At 36.7% G+C, this 12,400-nt stretch overlaps 1 long non-coding RNA gene across 1 annotated transcript; it reads left to right on the forward strand.

Annotated features, from left to right (window-relative positions):
- Window positions 1-10,984: 10,984 nt before the first annotated feature.
- LOC140893540 (uncharacterized) lies at window positions 10,985-12,400 on the forward strand. The gene is made up of 2 exons (XR_012153192.1): window positions 10,985-12,020; window positions 12,103-12,400. It is a non-coding gene; the product is annotated as an uncharacterized lncRNA (long non-coding RNA).

The raw sequence follows: 12,400 nt of genomic DNA on the forward strand, positions 1-12,400 counted from the left end.
ATTATGCGGTGTGTGAATTTGGTAACTTATGGGTTTCGGATTAACAATAAAATTTTTGGAGATTTGCATCCACACAGGGGTCTTAGGCATGGAGATCTGTTGTCCCCATATTTGTTTGTTTTTTGAGCTCAAAGATTGTCCTCTTTCATTTCGAAGGCTGTGGAGAGAAATATTTTAAAGGGGTGAAGTTTGCAACATCTTGCCCAGGTATTTCACATATCTTTTTTGCAGATGACAGTTTAGTGTTCTTTAAAGCGACAAGGGATAATTGTGGGAAAGTGCGTGATTTTTTACAGATCCATGAGCGTTTCTCCGGCCAATTTGTTAATTATGACAAATCTGCACTTACATTTAGCCCAAGTACGTCTGCCCAAAGCATCGAAGATGTAAGGCACGGGATTATTTAATTGAATCCGAGATTATTTAATTTTAATTCGAGTATATTTAATTTGGGAATATTTAGAGTTTTGATTTAAATTCTAATATTCTTAAATTATTTAGGATTGAAATTGAATTAAAATAAGGGCCGAGGACTGAATTGTAATTTTTGAAAACTTGAGGGACTTAAGTGCAAATATAATTAAAGTTATCAGATTATTATTTGATGTATCAGCATGTGCACGTGTAATCTCCATCTCCAATTCAGAATTTCAGAACAGAGCAAGTCGAGATCCTTTCCTTTTCTTTGGTTTTCTGATTTTCAAATCGCCGTATCTTTTGATCCGGTTGTCCGATTTTGATTTCGAAAAGTGTTCTGGAATCCTTACGATGTAGGCTTTGATTTGATGTAAGTCTTGATTTATTTCGACATGTTTTGTAGTTCGAAAGTTGGTAGATATCAGATATTGAGGATATGTTTATGTTTTTCGACGTTTATGTATTTCGATATCGAAACCGGGTTGAAGAATTCATGTTGCTTGTACTTAATCTTGATTTTCAGTTTATGTTTGATGGTTATAGCTGATGTTATCTTGTTCTTTGAGTTGTTATGGTTGAGATAATGTACGTATGAGTTTTATTCGAAGTCGGAAATGGTTTCGATATTTCGTCGGTTACCGATTTTCAGTCGCTACGCCGTCGGTTTATGATTTTAAGCCGTTTTGGTTTTGTGTTGTTTGAACTGAATATGATAGGAGTTCTTAGTGATATGTTGATGTTAGAACCTAATGGGGGGGGGGGATTTAGGTTCTATTGGCAACTTTAGCAATTTAAAGTGATTATGCAAGTACGCAAGCGGAAGACTTAAGCAATCAAATAAATAAGTGCGGTAAATAAATACGTAATGTAAATAAAGCAGTAAAAGGGATAAGAGATGTTTATGGAAGTTCGACGATAAATCGTCTACGTCTCCCCTTCTTGGTTAAGTCGATTAACCAAGGATCCACTAGCACTTCGAACGTCTTGGCCTTGATGGCTCCAAGGATAGCCTTACAACTTGACACGATCACCGCGCCGATACAACTCAACACTCTTGGCCTTAAGGGCTCCAAGGATAGCCTCAACAAAAACACTTGGCTTCACACTCAAGTGTTTACAACAATCTCACAATACACTTGGCTTCACACTAAGTGTTTACAACAATAGCACAACCAACTCACAAACTATTTTCACAAATAACTCTCAAATATTGATTGAGCACTTTGGTAGAGAGAATATTGCTTGCAAATGAGAGAAGAAATGAGTTGGGATGTCTCTAAATGGTCTTGGCAAGCCTCTATTTATAGTTGGCAAAGATTTGAATTTGAATTTGTGTGCTTGGAGCGTTTATTGGGAAGCCAAGGAGTAGAGACAAAGTGTAGGCGCCGCTGCCTTCTTTTTCCAGCACTGAGCAGCTTTTGTGGAAAAATCATATCTTCTAATCTAACCGTTGGATTGATCTGAAATTTAAACTGAAGCTTTAAAACATCTGGATCTTCAATCTGAACGGTGGAGATTTGATTCTAACGAGTCAAACATTTCCAGTAAATCTCGGAAGTCGCAAAATCACGTTCTCGCTTTTGTTCTGAGCATTACTTTTCAAAAATTCGAATCTCACAATCCATCCGTTGGATTGGCCTGAAATTAACACACTATCTTTGTAACATCCTGATATTGATCGTGATTGGTGGAGATTGGATTTGGATGCCTCCATCGATTCCAGTAGTCTTCTGAATACGATACTTCAGCAGTTAGCTCCTTGCAGAAATAGCTACTGTTCAACATATTTGAAAAAATCATAACTCCATATCCAACCATTGGATTGATTTGAAATTTGGATAGAGACTTTAAAACATCATGGAAATCCATGTGATCGGTGGAGATCGGATTTTAATAACCGAAGCATTCCCAGTTATTTTCTGAAGTTGAGTCTTCATAGTTCATTCCTTGCAGAAGTAAGTACTGTGCAGCTTTGTTAAATAAATCATATCTCCATATCCAGCCGTTGGATTGCTATGAAATTTGGAGAGAAACTTGAGAACATCCTGATCTTGATTTTCACTGTTGGAGATCTGATTTGGATGACCGGAAAGTGCCCGGTGAATTTTGCAAGTTTCTGCTTTATAATATTGGCTTGTCCTTGTCCATTTCTTTTACAACTTCAAAGTAACTTCCAAGAATTTGATTGTTAATATGATCTAATCTGCAAAGTCTCACTTTAAATGGTTAGTAACAATTAACCGAGTTTTGTAATCATCAAAACATAATAATATGAGATTTGTTAATGCATTAAAAACATTAATCTCATAACACGAGATTTGTATGCGTTTAAGGCGTAACAATCTCCCCCTTTTTGATGATCACAAAACTTGGTTAAATAGGAGAAATAAATGTACAATATTAAATAAATAATTTAAATTTGCACAATATAATTGCATGAATAAAACTCCTCCTAAATTAAACAATTAGTTAAGAAGAGTTTGTTTATCAAATAACCAAATTTTTTATTCTCTATGCATTTAAGCAAACTAACTCTCCCCCTTAGTTAAAGTATTTAACCAAACTAATTCTCCCCCTTTTTGTGATAATCAAAAAGACTGGAAAAATAAATACAAAACATGATAATTAAATATGATTTCTAAAAAGCAACACATAAATTTCACATAAAATGTGAGCTTTATAACTTTGAATAAATACAATTAATTTGTATTATCCAAAATTAAGTTGCTCAAATTTTATATTAAGCTCCCCCTTAATATGACATTAAATTTATTTATGTCCACAAGTGATTACAACTCAATCATGCCAAGTTCACCACGCAAACGAATAAAAGTATTTTCATCTAGTGGTTTTGTAAAAATATCGGCAATTTGATTTTTAGTGTCAACATATTGAAGTTCAACTTCATTTCGTTCGATGTGGTCACGAATAAAATGATGACGAATGTCAATATGTTTGGTGCGCGAATGTTGAATCGGATTCTTTGTAAGACATATGGCGCTAGTGTTGTCACAGAAAATAGGGATTTTTGAAAAAGAGACGCCATAGTCGAGCAATTGATGCTTCATCCAAAGAATTTGCGCACAACAACTACCGGCAGCCATATATTCGGCTTCGGTCGTTGATAACGCAACACAGTTTTGCTTTTTGGAAAACCAAGAAACCAAACAGTTTCCTAAAAAGAAACAGGTTCCACTAGTGCTTTTCTGGTCCACCTTATATCCACCAAAGTCGGCATCGCAATAAGATTTTAAATCAAAGAAAGAATTTTTCGAATACCACAAGCCGAGATTTGGAGTATTTGAAAGATATTTGAAAATGCGTTTTAAGGCGAACAAATGTGATTCCTTTGGACATGATTGAAATCGTGCACACAAGCAAACACTAAACATAATGTCCGGTCTACTAGCAGTAGCATATAATAAGGAGCCAATCATACTACGAAAGGAAGATTGATCTACAGTTTTACCATTTTCATCCTTGTCGAGTCTGATTGCTGTGCTCATCGGTGTGGATGATGATTTTGTGTTCTCCATTCCAAACTTCTTTAGAATCTCCTTGATGTATTTGCTTTGGTTCACAAAGAACCCATCCTTGCACTGTTTGATTTGTAATCCGAGGAAATAGTTAAGTTCCCCCATCATACTCATCTCGAAGTGTTCCTGCATCAACTTAGAGAATTCTTGACAAAGAGTTTCATTAGTAGAACCAAAAATTATGTCATCAACATAAATTTGCACAATTAATAAATCATCTTTGTCATGTTTGGTAAACAAAGTAATATCAACAATTCCTCTAGTAAAGCCATTGGTAATAAGGAAAGAAGAGAGTTTTTCATACCAAGCTCGAGGAGCTTGTTTCAATCCATACAAAGCTTTGTTGAGTCTATATACGTGATCAGATAACAAATTATCAACAAAGCCATCAGGTTGTTCAATATAGACCTCTTCTTTCAAATCACCATTCAAGAAAGCACTTTTAACATCCATCTGAAATAATTTAAAATTTCTAGAGCATGCAAAAGCAAGTAACATACGAATGGATTCAAGACGGGCAACAGGAGCATAAGTCTCATCATAATCAATGCCTTCTTCTTGACTATATCCTTTAGCTACGAGCCTAGCCTTGTTTCTAGTGATGGTGCCATGCTCATCAAGTTTATTTCTAAACACCCATTTAGTACCTATCACAGGTCTATCATGCGGCCTAGAAACAAGATCCCAAACATTATTGCGTTTAAATTCATTTAACTCATCTTGCATAGCAATAATCCAGGAATCATCAAGTAAAGCATCATCAACACATTTTGGCTCAACATGAGAAACAAAAGCAAGATGATTACAAATATTATTGAGAGAAGAGCGAGTAGATACTCCCTTTGATGGACTTCCAATTATCAGATCTTTAGGATGATCTTTGTGATGTGTCCATTCCTTAGGAAGTGGTGTTTCCTCAACTGTAGCATCTATATCATTTAAGCTTGAGGAAACCATCTCTTCTTCAAGTATTTCTATATCATCATTGTTAGTGCGAGAAATATTTAACAAAGATTCATCAAATATAACATGCATTGATTCTTCAACAAGTAAGGTGCGCTTATTGAATACTCTATAAGCCTTACTTGTAGTAGAATACCCAAGAAAAATACCTTTATCGGATTTGGCATCAAATTTGCCAAGGTTGTCCTTACCATTGTTGTGAATGAAGCACTTAGAACCAAAAGCCCGAAAGAATGAAATGTTAGGCTTTCTCTCCCTCCATAACTCGTATGGAGTTTTCTTGAGAATTGGCCTTATTGATACGCGATTGATGATGTAACAGGCAGTGTTCATTGCTTCAGCCCAAAAATATTTTGGTAGAGAATGCTCACATAACATGGTCCTTGCAATCTCTACTAGTGTCCTATTTTTCCTCTCAACGACCCCGTTTTGTTGAGGAGTCCTAGGACAAGAAAAATTGTGACCGATGCCTTTTTCTATACAAAAGTTTGAAAAATTCTCATTTTGAAATTCAGTTCCGTGGTCACTACGGATCTGTTTTATTGAAAGATTTTTCTCATTCTCAACTCGTTTAGCAAAAGTTTTAAAATACTCAAAGGCATCATTTTTGTGAGCTAAAAACAATGTCCACGTGTAACGTGAAAAATCATCTACAATGACAAACGCATAAAGCTTTCCTCCTAAACTAGCGTTCCTCGAGGGACCACATAGATCTAGGTGGAGAAGTTCAAGGGGCATAGAAGTGGATACAAAATTTTTGCTTTTAAAAGATTCCCTTGTATGTTTGCCAAATTGACACGCATCACAAACAGAATCAAGTTTCAAATCAAGTTTTGGCATACCAACGACTAAGTCAAGTTTTAAAAGTTTTTCGATGGTACTAGGACCAACATGACCCAATCGTCTATGCCATAGAATGTTGTCATCAACATTCACGGATACAAGGCTTTTTATATTTGATAAAGATAAATTATTTAAAGAGACTTTGTAAACGTTCTCACTTCTATATCCTTTGAAATTTATGGATTTGTTACTAATAAATGATACAGTGCAGTGTTGGGGAGTGAATTTGACTTCATAACCTCTATCGCACAATTGACTTATGCTTAGTAGATTATGCTTAAGTCCTTTCACTAGGAGTACATCATCAATTAGACAAGAATTAGATATACCTATTGAGCCGATGCCTTCAATTACTCCTTTGCTGTTGTCTCCAAAGGTGACAGTCCCCTTCTCCTTTGGTTTGATTGATTGAAGAAGATCCTTGTTCCCCGTCATATGTCTAGAACATCCACTGTCTAGATACCATATGCTAGGGAGAGCATTTTTCTTGTTTCCCTGAAAATAATTAATTTTGGTACCCTTTAGTTCTTTTGGGTCCACAATGTTAGAAAAGAGAGATACAAAATAGACTTCTAAGAGTTCAGTCTCTCATAGCAACATCATCGCCACTTTCCAAGAGTGCTCCCAGTAGTAGGTAGGGCATATGGCCACTTTAAAAACCTATTTCCTTGGACAGAGCAACGTTCAACAGGGAGACCAGCCGCAAGTCAAGGCATTTTTAAGCCGGTCTATATTGAACTCCCTTAGATTTTGATCTCATAATGCCGACTAATGAGTTGTTAAGTACTCTTAGGCCTCCATTTCATATAGCTCTTTTGAACATATTGATATTTCAATGATCTGCATTTATGTCTAACATGACCAGATTTGCAACAATAAGAACAAGTAGGGGTTGATCTCATTTTAGCTTTAGCTATTAGACTAGCAAAGTCTATAGACTTTTTACCATAGCCTATTCCTCCCTTATCAAAGCTACATTTCTGCATGCTAAGTAGGTTGTTCAATTTATTGCTACTCACATTGAATTTATCGAAAGATTTTTCTAAGTGATCTAAGTCATCCTTAAGTCTAAGGTTATCATGCTCCTTAGTTTCTAATTCCTTTTTAAGATTTCTATTCTCTTTTCTAAGAACCTTAACCATATCAAACATATCTTTATAAGCATGTAAGAGTTCATCGTAAGTAGGTACCTCGTCATCGTCGTCAGAGACGATGTCATCACTTTTAGCCATTAAGCAGAAGTTTGCTTCCTCGTCGTCGTCGTCGCTATCACTCCAGGTAGCTAGTAGGGCTTTCTTCTTTCCTTTGTCCACTTTCTTCTTGAGTGGGCATTCATTGGCGTAGTGACCTTGTTGTTGACAGTTGTAGCAGGTCACTTCTTTCTCAGGTTTCTTGTCCTTTTTGAATTTGTTTCCTCGCATGAATTTCTTGAATTTTCTTGCGAAGAGAGCCATGTCATCATCGTCATCTTCTTCGACTTGTGTAGTCAAGGCTATCCCTTTGTGCTTGACATCTTCTTTCTTTGATTCTTTTCTTGTGGACACTTCTAACTCATGGGTTTTTAGGGTCCCATGTAGTTGATCAAGATCATAGGCGGCAGTGTCCCCTTTGTTGGATTCGATGATGGCGGTTCTCTTTGCATCCCATTCTTTTGGTAGGGCACGAAGAGCTCTCCTCCAAACTTGCTTGGTAGGATATTGTTCTCCCAATTGTGCTAACTCATTGATGATTTGAGTAAGCCTTCGGAACATGGTGTCAACATCTTCGTTGGATTCCATCTCAAATGTTTCGTATTTGAGTTGGAGTAAGTCGATCTTTGTTTCTTTCACTTGGTTGGTGCCTTCGTGACATATCTCTAGCTTGTCCCATATCTCTTTAGCAGATGAGCACATCGATATCCGGTTGTACTCGTTCATATCTAAGGAACAATGCAAGATATTCATAGCTTTAGCATTTTGCGAAATTAATTTCATGTCCTCTTTTGAAAAGTCATCCATTCCCTTAGGAATTTCAACCCCATCAACTATTTTCATAGGTGTATAGGGACCTTTCACCGTCACTTTCCATAGGTCATAGTCTACGGATTGGATATATAGGGACATACGATTTTTCCAATACCCGTAGTTTATGCCATTAAAAAGAGGAGGACGATTAGTAGATTGCCCTTGAGCATAATCACTCGCTAGGTTTGCCATAAAAAGGATTTGAAAAATATTTTCAAATGGCTCTGATACCACTTGTTAGAACCTAATGGGGGGGGGGGGGATTTAGGTTCTATTGGCAACTTTAGCAATTTAAAGTGATTATGCAAGTACGCAAGCGGAAGACTTAAGCAATCAAATAAATAAGTGCGGTAAATAAATACGTAATGTAAATAAAGCAGTAAAAGGGATAAGAGATGTTTATGGAAGTTCGACGATAAATCGTCTACGTCTCCCCTTCTTGGTTAAGTCGATTAACCAAGGATCCACTAGCACTTCGAACGTCTTGGCCTTGATGGCTCCAAGGATAGCCTTACAACTTGACACGATCACCGCGCCGATACAACTCAACACTCTTGGCCTTAAGGGCTCCAAGGATAGCCTCAACAAAAACACTTGGCTTCACACTCAAGTGTTTACAACAATCTCACAATACACTTGGCTTCACACTAAGTGTTTACAACAATAGCACAACCAACTCACAAAACTATTTTCACAAATAACTCTCAAATATTGATTGAGCACTTTGGTAGAGAGAATATTGCTTGCAAATGAGAGAAGAAATGAGTTGGGATGTCTCTAAATGGTCTTGGCAAGCCTCTATTTATAGTTGGCAAAGATTTGAATTTGAATTTGTGTGCTTGGAGCGTTTATTGGGAAGCCAAGGAGTAGAGACAAAGTGTAGGCGCCGCTGCCTTCTTTTTCCAGCACTGAGCAGCTTTTGTGGAAAAATCATATCTTCTAATCTAACCGTTGGATTGATCTGAAATTTAAACTGAAGCTTTAAAACATCTGGATCTTCAATCTGAACGGTGGAGATTTGATTCTAACGAGTCAAACATTTCCAGTAAATCTCGGAAGTCGCAAAATCACGTTCTCGCTTTTGTTCTGAGCATTACTTTTCAAAAATTCGAATCTCACAATCCATCCGTTGGATTGGCCTGAAATTAACACACTATCTTTGTAACATCCTGATATTGATCGTGATTGGTGGAGATTGGATTTGGATGCCTCCATCGATTCCAGTAGTCTTCTGAATACGATACTTCAGCAGTTAGCTCCTTGCAGAAATAGCTACTGTTCAACATATTTGAAAAAATCATAACTCCATATCCAACCATTGGATTGATTTGAAATTTGGATAGAGACTTTAAAACATCATGGAAATCCATGTGATCGGTGGAGATCGGATTTTAATAACCGAAGCATTCCCAGTTATTTTCTGAAGTTGAGTCTTCATAGTTCATTCCTTGCAGAAGTAAGTACTGTGCAGCTTTGTTAAATAAATCATATCTCCATATCCAGCCGTTGGATTGCTATGAAATTTGGAGAGAAACTTGAGAACATCCTGATCTTGATTTTCACTGTTGGAGATCTGATTTGGATGACCGGAAAGTGCCCGGTGAATTTTGCAAGTTTCTGCTTTATAATATTGGCTTGTCCTTGTCCATTTCTTTTACAACTTCAAAGTAACTTCCAAGAATTTGATTGTTAATATGATCTAATCTGCAAAGTCTCACTTTAAATGGTTAGTAACAATTAACCGAGTTTTGTAATCATCAAAACATAATAATATGAGATTTGTTAATGCATTAAAAACATTAATCTCATAACACGAGATTTGTATGCGTTTAAGGCGTAACAGTTGAGCTTATAATCACCTTATTTCAGATTGCTAAGAATTGACGAGCTCGAGATTGTAGCTGTCAAACCAAAGAAGAGTTGCTGAGGTTTGAAGTTGTTCTTGAGGATGGAACTTGAGCAGATTGGTTTATGAGGTTGATTAGAATTGATATATGTGTTCTTGTTATATGTTTCAGATTTGAAGCTTCAAGAACCAAGACTAAACGAGAAGGTATAATGACGACATCGCGAGTCAGGGATTTTGAAGCTCAAGATCGATTATTCTTGAGTTGTCCCGCTAAAATCAAATACATGTTTATTGCTTTGATTATGTTATGATGTTGTCGATCCATCCCAGGTAGTGGATCTTATTTGATATGAGATATGAATTGATTCTTATGCCAGGGTCTGAGGCGACCTTATTTTCTAGTCCGAAGAGACGACGATAGATGGATATCCATGTCAAGATCGTATACGAATCTTGATGGCAAAGAGTGTGATAGGAATCAATTCTTTATATATGCGTTTACTCTATTCTTGAGTTGAAATGTTTAGAGTCGATATGTTTTTATTTAACGCGTATATATGTTGATTATACTGAGATTGTATTTTCATCGGACGTTTTCGGCTGTTATCTTGTTTTGTATGTGTGCATGACGACAGATGGGGCAGGAGCTGGCCAAAATCAACGAGGGTAGCTCATGAGAGAGTCTAGATATGTGGACTCGGGTTGTTGTAGTTGAAACATTGTATATTAAGTCTAGAAAGCATGTTAGAAAACACTTTAGTTGTTGTTCTTGAAGAATTGAAGCACACTTTGTATAATTTCATGCTTTTGGTTGGATTTAAACCTCTAGTTTGATGTATGAGCTTGATATAACTATGTTTAGATCTGGTTTTATATATATTTACATGTTTTGGGACATCATTTTGATGAATTGGAATTGATTGAAAGGATCAAAGTTGCTGACAAAAGAACAGAGCAGGTTTTCTGCCCTGGAGCTCAGCCTACTGTTTTGGAAAAAAACAGGGGCGCCCGGGCGGTAGTTTTTGACCGCCCGTGCCAACCCCTTTTTGAAAAAAAATAAAAAAAATTTTGATTCTTATTCTTTTCTTATTAGATTAATGATGCTTATTCATTAATTGCCCCTTAAGATTTGAGATTAGCAACACAAGGCCCCATAGAAGAGATCAAGAATGTGCTGGAAGTCGAGGTAGTGAAGGTTCATGACATTTATTTAGAGCTGCCTAATTTTTCATTTTGGTGTAGAAGACTTCAGTTTGCATACCTTCGTGAACGAATATGTCGCAAAATTAAGAGCTGTAATTCTAGATTTTTCTCTATGGGTGGCAGAGAGTTGCTTATCAAATCGGTTTAGCAAGCAATATCGTCTTATTCCATGTCTTGCTTCAAAATACCAAGCTCTATTTGTCAAGGGATTGAACAAGAGTGTGCAAAATTCTGGTGGAATGATAAAGAAGGAAAAAAGGGTATGCATTGATTGAGTTGGGAAGGGCTGTGTAAACCAAAATATCAAGGAGGAATGGGGGTTTCAAAAATTGAGGGCTTTCAACATAGAGCTAGTGGCCAAGCTCGTGAGACGTGTAATTCAAACTTCAAACTCCTTAAAGGCCAGGGTTCTTAAAGTTCGGTAATTCAAATTTCCAAACATCGTGGCTACTAAACTAGGATCCAATCCATCATATATTTGGTGCTCCATGCTTTGGTGTCATGAGCTGATCCAACAAGGGCTTTGTTGGAGGGTAGGAGATGTTCAAAAAATTCTAGCACAAGTAAATCCTTGGATCCCAAGTCTTCCTGATTTTAAGAGTAGTCTTACTCAACGAGCTAATCCGGATTCAAAAGTAACAAGTCTTATATTACAAGCGAGAAGTTGGAATACAGAGTTGGTGCGTCAAATATTTCATTCTTTTGAGGTGGAAGCAATATTTGATATTCCACTAAATCAAGGGGGGAGTAAAGATATCAGATATTGGAAGAATATCCCAAATGGTGTGTATACAACCAGCTCGGTTATGTATTAGAACGGAACATCAATGCTCCACCCCCTTTTCAACCATCGCATCCCTTGAAATCTTGGTGGAAAGTGATATAGAAGCTCAAAATACCTCCAAAAGTTTGTATATTTTTTTATGGAAAACGTCCCACAACTTTATTCCTACCTCAGCAAACTTGCAATCACACCATGTCCCGACTTCAGGTATGCGTCAATTATGCAAGTTTTGTTTTGCACCTACTAGGAATAGCCTACTGTTTTGTAATTTTGTCTGGAAGCTAGTTATGGAAGAAGGCGATATTCTGGAGTGTTTTAGGCAAGTTGAGGATGGTAAACTTTGTGGAATGTGAGCTGGTTATTCACAAATATATGCAGCAAGAGGATTTGGAAGTGTTTTCCATGATGGCTTGGGCGATTTGGTTTGAAACTCGTAAAATTATTCATTCAAGTACGACACAGTGGACTAATTTTCATATTGATTGGGTATTTCCTTTGTTGTAGGAATTCCAAAGGGAAATAATGATTTGTGATAGTTCATTAGAGTGGATGAGAATAACCCAAACCAATCATGGAAACCACTGGTGCCGAGTCAATTTATCCATTATGCATATGAGACGCTCAGCAAATGCAGTGGCCCGTTTATTAGCTCATTATGCTTAATCTGCAGTTTCGAGCCTATAATTAGTTAACTGTCTTTTGCCTTTTTGGCTTCTTGATGTTGTAAACAAAGACATGTATTTAATCTATCTATTATTTTACCTTCCAAAAAAAACAAACGAAATACTACGTCGAAAAACAA

This window comes from Henckelia pumila, chromosome 3 (assembly GCF_033568475.1).
Source record: "Henckelia pumila isolate YLH828 chromosome 3, ASM3356847v2, whole genome shotgun sequence".
Lineage (NCBI taxonomy): Eukaryota > Viridiplantae > Streptophyta > Magnoliopsida > Lamiales > Gesneriaceae > Henckelia > Henckelia pumila.